The following is a 9,130-nucleotide window of genomic DNA, read 5'->3' on the forward strand; positions in this document are numbered from 1 at the left end:
AAGATATATGAATTTCCATGCTCACTGCAGTATTATTTACACTAGTCAAAAAATGGAAACAACGTAAATGTGTCCATTGATTGATAAATAGATAAGGAAACTGTGGTACATGCATAGCAATATTATTCAGCCATAAAGGGCAATGAAATCTTGCCATTTACAGCAACATGAATGAAACTTGAGGGTATTTGGTTAAGTGAAATAAGTCAGACAGAAAGACAAATACCCTATGGTCTCTCTTACCTGTGGAATATAAAACAAAAACAAGCTCATAGATAAAGAGAACAGATTGGCAATTTCCACAGATGGGACTTGGGGGTAGATGGAAGAAATGGGTGAAAGGATCAAAACATAAAAAAAAAAAAGAAAAAGAAAAGGAAAAAAATGATAGTCATTTCTGCACTTTATGAGCATTGTTTTTTTTTTATTTTTTATTTTTTATTTATTTCTTTTTGGTGACATTGGTTAATGAAATCCAGTAAGCTTCAGGTCATGAGCATTGTTATTTGAGGAAGTCAGAGTATTTCTTCCCTCAGTCCCTGCCTAACACATCTTATTGTACCTGTTTAATGATTTTAGCTCCCAGAAAACATCTAAACATCCCAGAACACATTGGATGGAACTAAAATTCAGGGCAAGAAATCAAGGACAACTGACAATGGTATATTGAGTCCTAGAAACTGTCATCCTCACATGTAAAATAATGCAGTCAAGAATGAAAATCGTAAACTCTAGTAGCAGTGCTTGATAGAGATAGTAGCTTTGGATTCGTGTGTGCTTGTTTGTTTAATTCAATGTACTCCAGAGAATAAAGAAGTGTAGAATAGAGATCTCATCTCACTACATCACAGACTGAGTATGTTATTCCAGGTTCTCCGAGAATCTGAAATCAAAATCCTATATATGTGTAATAAATTTAATAGGGGAAATGCCTATGAAAGAAAAAGGGGAGGAACCTGAGAGAGGTTGGGAATGCAGTCAAACTGTGGTAAAATTATTCAAAGCATGACCTGGAAAGAAAGAGCAAGGGAAGGAAGGCAGGAAGGAAACTTAGGTAAAAGTGTCTTAGACTGCAATGAGAAAGATGAACAGAGTCCTAGAGCCAAATTCACCCGTCAGAGGAATTTGCAATTACCTAGGAACAAGACAACCTTAACATCCCAGTTGAATTCAGTCTTTCTTTGCTGGCAGTGGTCCATGGAAAGCATGGCCTCAGTGCAAACACATCAGTGGATTTCAGTACAGCAGCTGGAATCCTTAGTCAATTACACTTCTTGCATGAAGAGCACTCTGATGGCTGCCACACGTGGAATGGGTTTGGCAGGAGTACTTAGCCTCTTTTTGGAGACCTGAGGAGGAGATATGAACACAAAGATGAGAAATATTACACAGATATTTCATCAATAAAAAAAATACAAGTAAAAATAAATATCCCATTGATATTTTCCAGTTAAAACAATAAAAATTTTGATAATTTTCTATAATTTGCCTATTATAATTTCTATATTATTCTCCTAAAGGACAATAACTTCTTTTTCCAAGTGCTATTCAGATAGGTGGCTTCATTTATCAGGATTAAGAGAATGTATTAAGGGTGAAAAACAATCCTGTCAATAGAAATTAGATGTCCCAGGAGCCTTCTGGCTTATTCCAGTTTTAATTATTATATATAATAATGTTAATAATGTTACATATTATGTGTCATCATATATGTTATAAATGCATATATATATTTACATACAGAGAGGATACATATATCCTCTGTCTCAAACTCCTATTTTTTATCTCTTCCTTGTAATTTTTTTTGCTCCTAAAGGGAAATGTTTTATATTTGGAAGTAAACACTTTATACTCTGTCTCCATCACTTAAATGACTCTAATGTTGAAAAGCCAAAACATTTATTAAGAAAGATTATTTATGTCTCCACTGCATGTTTGTTCTTTGACGCTCTTGAACTATAAATATTGCTAATGATCAAAAGAAAATATAAGGATGCAATTTGGAAAATACTTTCAACTAACATAAAGCTAGGAGTAAACTGATTTCTTAAAGTAATACCATAAGATGATTTGGGATATTGTATTGGAGTACAAAATTTCACAATCATGAATTTCTTTCTCTAAGATTGCCAGAGGCTAATCTCAGCATTATAAATTATTTGCAATAAAAAAGGTTAATTCTACAGATGCTTTCTTGGGAATAAAATTTAGTTTCCAGTATGTGCCACTGAAGCAATAATTCATTAGATGATCAAATACAAGACCGAATATATGATAAAAACAATGATTTAAGGAAAGTAGATAAAAAGCAACAGTTTTATAACACAATCAAAAAGTGAATATTTAAAGATTATTTATTTTACATAAAATAATAGTTCCCTTCAAACGTAATCACTTTTATAGTGTTTATGGAATAACACAATATAGTTAATAGCTTGCTCTTCTGACAGTCTCTTACACTTTCATGTGTTTGGGAGAGAGTCCAGTGGTAAGTCTAAGGAAATTCTTGTGAGATACATCTCTGCTATATCTATCTATCTATCTATCTATCTATCTATCTATCTATCTATCTATCTATCTATCTATCTATCTATCTAATTTGTAGATTTAGGAACAGGAAATGAAGTGGCAAAAGTTAAGCTAAATAAACACAGAAATTTTATCTTAGTCTTTCTACCTTTATCTTTCTTTCTCAAGGAAAACTATATGCTTCCATATTTTGTATCTAACAATATCTCTATCTAGATTCTAGCCTGAAGGGTTATAGTTTAAGATTAGGTTTTTTTTTTTTTTTCCCCAGAGAAAATGAAATTTATAAAAGTTTTTCTCAGATTAGATGGAGGGTCAGAAGAGGGAGAGAGCAATTGAGAGTTTGTTTTATGAACTATATAGATGTCTAACCAATGCACTGTATACTTGAAACTAATTTAAAGAAATAAATTTAAAAAAAAAAGTTTTCCTCATCTTTAAATTTACTTCTAGTTCTGGTGATATTGTTTCAGGATACATTTCCAACCTATATTTTTATGGAAAACACCTTTTAAAATAATATCAGCCTCCACACATATTTACAGGATGTCGGACATTAAAGTGCATGGGTATGTCCAGGTCAACTTTGGCCATGCAGGCCAAGGCTCTGAGAGATCAGAGCGCATGACGAAATGTAGAAATAATTCTTTCAAATTTGTTTGGCAATAATGTTATTTAAATATATCTGTTTTAGAACAGATATATCTGGCTAAAACTGTATCCCTTAAGGTATCTGTAAAAATAACATTTTTCTTGCAATCACTGGCAATTTAATTTTTTTTATTTCAAATAATTGTTTTAATAAAGGAATAAAGTGATACACACATAATAGGTGTTTATTTGCTCTATTGTAATATTATATAAGGTGCAAATGAGAGAACAAAATGTCTAAAACTCTATTTTTAAAATGTTATCTTGATTCCATTTAATAAGTATGCAATTTTCAAACTTAACCACCTATTGTGAATAAGATTATTTTTAATTAACTTTTTACAAAAGAAAATGTTTCACTCAAGAATAAATAAAGCACGTTCATGGCTAATTTATTTGATTATGCATGTGTACTTTTCCAATGTGAAATATATTTGTGTTGATTAAAATAACAAATTTCAAATATACAATTCCTATACAAGCAGTTCTCAATTTATATAAAGATTTTAAATATTACAAACATTTAGAAGATAGCCATCAAATAATTGCTTTATGATAAGCATTCAAGTATTAAGTAGGAAAAACATAAGGTGCTATATAATCCTATTATAAAAGCCTACAGTAATTACACATCAGTGGCCTGATATATTTATATGTATGAAAGCTTTATTTTAGAATCAGAAGCTGAAGGAGCTTATTTTGCAGGTAATAGACCATAGAAGAATGAAGGGTGTTAATTATATTTTAGGATATAAGGAATATATAGCTTTATATGCATTAGAAAATATCACCCAATTCTTTTCTCCCCGGTATGGCACACGTGGTAGTGATGGCAGAGCATCAGCAGAATATTAGAACTGAGATATATTATGTATAAACTTGTCCAAGTAATTCACTTTATTAATGATGTTAAAACCTGAGAATAATTATAGCTTTCCAAAGGTTGTATAGACTTGTACTACTATGATTATAAAGTGAGAAATATAGAGCAAAATATGGTCCTCTAAAAACAAACAGACAAGCAAAAATCCTCATAAGTTTGTGCTACAGACCAAGTCCTTTATCCTTAAGATCAGATTCGTACAATGCCTGGATTTAGGACAGTTAAACAGTCTTGGCAGTTGTGTTAAACAAAACATAGAACAGAAATTATTTAGACAATAAATCAGAACCCCAAAGCATATTTGGTCAAACTTTTCATAAAGTCATAACTATAATTATTCAAATATTGGATAAAACACAAAAGTACTGTTATTTGTTAAGTAGATAAGATATCCAGAGAATTGTTTGAATATTTCAATCCACATAATTTTTTTTTATAATAATATAGACAGAACAACCAAATTTTAAATGGTTGACATGATTTTAAAACACTATAGCTTCAAAAAAAAACAAACTATCAAAAACGGACTCACAAATATGGTGGACAATTTGGTGACGGACAGAGGGAAGGAGAGTTGGGAGTCTGGGAGTATGGGATGAATGGTTAAATTACAAATTAGTAGTTAATAGTTGGGCACGGGGAGCATGGCAGCAGAAATGCAGTTAGCATAAATATGATAGCTAAGTGGAGGGCTGGGGAAGAGAGTGAGCAATTGGGAGAATCGTTTTATGAACATTATAGATGTCTAACCAATGTACTATATACTTGAAACTAATTTAAATAAATAAATTTATTTTTTTAAAAAACACTATAGCTTTTATTAAAATAAAGAGATTCATGCTTTGATAGTAAATATTTAATAGATATTATAGTAACTATATTAAATATATTTAAACTATATGAAATAGCCAATAATTGACATTATTTAAACTATAAAAAAAGCAATTTCATATGGCTCAAAATAAGACATGAGCAAATTTTCACGGAATAGTTGCAATTTTTATCCAAATAACCATTTCACTTTCTACCACTTGTCCCAGTTGCACGTTGATAGAACTAATATTTCTATAGGATAAAACTTGAAAAAGCTTTGTTTGCCCCATAGGAATTGTCTGTGTGTTTGCATGTGAATGCATATGTACATGTGTGGCAGCTACTATTTTCCAAAAGGTTCCTAAATTGAAAATATTCTGAGATGGTATGACTGGAAACCAGCCTCTGAATTTGTTTGTAATAGCACATAGTTATTTCACTCACTTCAAATGGTACTTTGTTTTTGCACTACTACGTGAAAAAAAAAATACTGGCTTGAAATGCTGACTGGAAAACAAATACAGGCTTGTCTACATTTGAAATCTGGGTATGTTAGCACCTGAAACTTGTATTGCTGCAAATGTGAGTTTGGTGAAATGGCTCTTAGATTTTTTTTTTAATAAAATGTTATTTATTTATTCTACATTTTTAAAATAAATGCAACACAATATTCTTGCAGAAACATATAATCTAGGTAATAACGGAAGTGAAATAACATGATCGAGACTCCCCTTTTGTACCTTATAGTAAGATGCATAACCGGAACAAAAGCTTTCTAAGACTACAAAACAAACATCATTAAATGTGTAGCTACAGTTTTACAAAAGTAAAAAATAAAATTCTATGGTCCAAAAATAAAAACAATCATGGAATCAGATCAATAAAACATATTCACCTTTCTTGATGTTGTGTGAGTCTCTGAGTAACTAAAAGCATTGTTTTAATGGATATAGCGGCCATGAGACAGAGACTTAAAATTGAGAAGAATAGGGAGCTATAACTGAGGCTTTGCACGTAGCTAGCACCTTTGAAACCACATATCCTCAATGAAACTGACAACTAGGGATAATACATTTACCAGCAAAGAAATCTTTCAGGAAAACTTTCTACATCTGCCTGTAGTCTAGATAAATATGTGTGTGTGTTGTAAATTGCAACGCTTTACATTTTCCTGCTGTTTCAACATCCCCACAAACAGGTTGTGAGCACCACGCCCAAGTGACCAGGTATACCAATGTGAAAAGGCTGTCCCTTGCCAAGGGTTCCCTCCCACATCTCTCTAAGCTCCCTGCCTGCTTAGTTGAGCCTACTCCCTTGGTAACGCTCTCTGTGCGGCACCCCCATGGCATGCAATGACTCTGTCTCTCTTAGACCTGTATAATACACTTTCTTTTCCTGTGGTTCTTCTGTGTCCCCTCTTGTGGTCACACCTGACTGACCATCTCGTGGAAGAATACAAACAGTATGGTAGGCAGAAATGTAATGAGTCTCTCTGATCTCCACTGTCTGATGTTATCCCCATGATTAGGTTATGTTACATGGCAAAAGAGATTTTTCAAATGAAATTAAGGTTAATAATCAGTTGAGCTTAAGGGAGATTTTCATTTTTTCTAGCTCGTTGCAGAAGGAGAAGTCAGAGAGATTCAGGTTATTAAAGGGGTTTGATGCATGGGGGGGTTCTTTATTGCTGAGATGGAAGGGACCATGTGGCAAGCATTGATAGTGGTCTCTGGTTTCTGAGAGCAGCCCCCAGTTAATAGCCAAAATAACAATGGAAACCTCAGTCCTACTATCCTAAGAAAACAAATTCTTCCAAAAACCTGATGGAATTTATAAGCAGACATTTCCTTAATTTAGCTTCCAGATAAGGACATAGCCCAGCCAATACTGTGACTTTAGTCCAGTGAAACTCTGAAAAGAAAACCCAGTGAAAATATGCCCAATTCTTGAATCACAGATACTGTGAAATAACAAATATGTTTTTTAAGTCACTAAGTTTGTGGTGATATGCTATACAGCATTATAAATCCAGTATGCCTACTTACCCAAAGCATGAGACGAGTGATTTATCTTTTTTCCTAAGAGATTAGGTGGACACTTAAATAAATAATGTTGGGACAACTAGTTGGCTTCATACCTTCTGTACACTAGGAGAAATTCCACTAAAGAAAATATACAAATGTAACCAAAAGGAACTCATAAATGCATTGGCTAAAAATAGGAAAAAATTCTTTGAAAATCTAGTGTGAAAAAGTTCTTACTAATTATGACTCAATATATAAGAAAAATGATTCATAAATTCAGCTACATAAAAATAATGAACATTTCTTCGTGATGAAAAACACCAAAGCAAAGTCGAAAGACAAATGTTATTTTGTGAAACTGTAATGTGTCTGACAATTAGCTCTTTTGACTTTAATGTATGTTCCTGACATTAAATTTTTGATTGCCAAGACATCTAGTTCAAAGACATCCATTTTCAATAACCACATTGCCAAGCTATACAACTTGAGCCAGGCCACCCACCCACAAAGTTCCTCTTTTAGGAAAGCCCTGGGTGACCTAGATAGCTGACTGTTTTACTGATCACTTGCTTTTCTCTTTCCATGCTTTAATTCCTACTCTTATGTTCTAAATTAACAATAAACTGTAAACCTGCAAAACCCTAGGCACCATACCCTATACTCCAATAAAGGCAGAACTCTAGGTCTGTGCTCATTCTCTCTCTCTCTCTCTCTCTCTCTCTCTCTCTCTCTCTCTCTCTCTCTCTCTCATCTATTATCTATCTACCTATCTTTCTAGCTATCCTTTAATCTATATATCAAAAAAACACAACCCCCAAAATAAAAGGCAGAAGTAAGCAGCTATAAAAACACAATTGTCCTTTAAATATATAAAGCAGATAGGAATTTCACATTGTTTATAATAAAATATAAGCAATTTAAGTCTTCATTGAAATGTGATTCTTATCCATGAGATTAACAAAACCATACAAACATAACAATACCAATTATTGATGAAGCTGTCGTAAAACAGGTTCTTTCATACTTTCCTCATGGAGCATGGGATATGAACTCCTAGTAAACGGTTCCAAAATAACTGTCGAAATTGTAAATGCATTTATCCTTGGATCCAGCAATCCCATTACTGAGGATATATTTTACATATGTGCCTATGAAATGTCTTCGGAATAAGGTGATTTACTACAATAATATAATAGAAAATATGTTTTTTTTTAAAGCAATTGAACATCTATCATGTACTGGTTAAAAAATATAATATATCCATTCAATGCAGTTGTTCAAAAGATAAGAAAATTTGTTACATACTAATGGGAAAAATACAAAATATGCTGTTCTGTAGAAGATTTATGTGAGAAATGGTAAAACAAACTATATATTCATTTTGCTTGACCATACATACAAAAATTAATAAGAAAATACAAAAAAAAAAAACAAGGATAAGGATGGTTGAAAGAGTTAGAAAATGCTTTAGATATGAAAAAGAGAGTAGTGATGTAATAGATACATTGGTATCCTATGCTGTTTCATCTTGACCAACCTCTGATTTCAGCTTAAATTCTACTGGACAGCTTCTATGCCTATTGATAGAGTCTCATCTAAAGCCTGTGTGTTTCCACTGGAGATTTTCTTTGAAGACTTGTAATATTCCTCAGCTCAAGGTCAGAGTAGATAATGTCCTCAAGGACTGCTCTCAATCATCCATCTAACAACATTAAAGCGTATTCAACATGATAACTCATGATTCCCAGCAGGTTTGAGCCCTAATAGCCTACAGAAGTAACCATTTACTATTTTATCATCCTTTCCTAAAGGATGTTATCACTGCTCTCTCCTTCCTGTTGAATGGAATCAACTCCCACATGAACTATCTGTAGTAATTGGCTTGTTTCCAGCTCTACATTTAAACTAATTTCAACTAATGCATCGATGTATAAATTTTTATATTCTTTTGATTTTTGAACCATGTGAATATAATTCTTACTTTTGAAAGCTTGAAATGCAAGTCTTGACCATAATGTGGAGCTAAAAATGTTCTTAGAAATTCCTGAGGGGAAGTCAATTAATTTTGAAAATAATGACAAATTTTGGTTGAATATAATATGTACATATTACTACAATTCCAATTCTAGACATGCATGTATGTCTAGAAATACATATTTAATAATTTCCATATCAGCATTTTCATAATTACAAATAGTTAAAAATCACTTTAATTTACATTAATAGAGAA

Source organism: Pteropus vampyrus, unplaced genomic scaffold (genome assembly GCF_000151845.1).
Source record: "Pteropus vampyrus isolate Shadow unplaced genomic scaffold, Pvam_2.0 Scaffold63, whole genome shotgun sequence".
Lineage (NCBI taxonomy): Eukaryota > Metazoa > Chordata > Mammalia > Chiroptera > Pteropodidae > Pteropus > Pteropus vampyrus.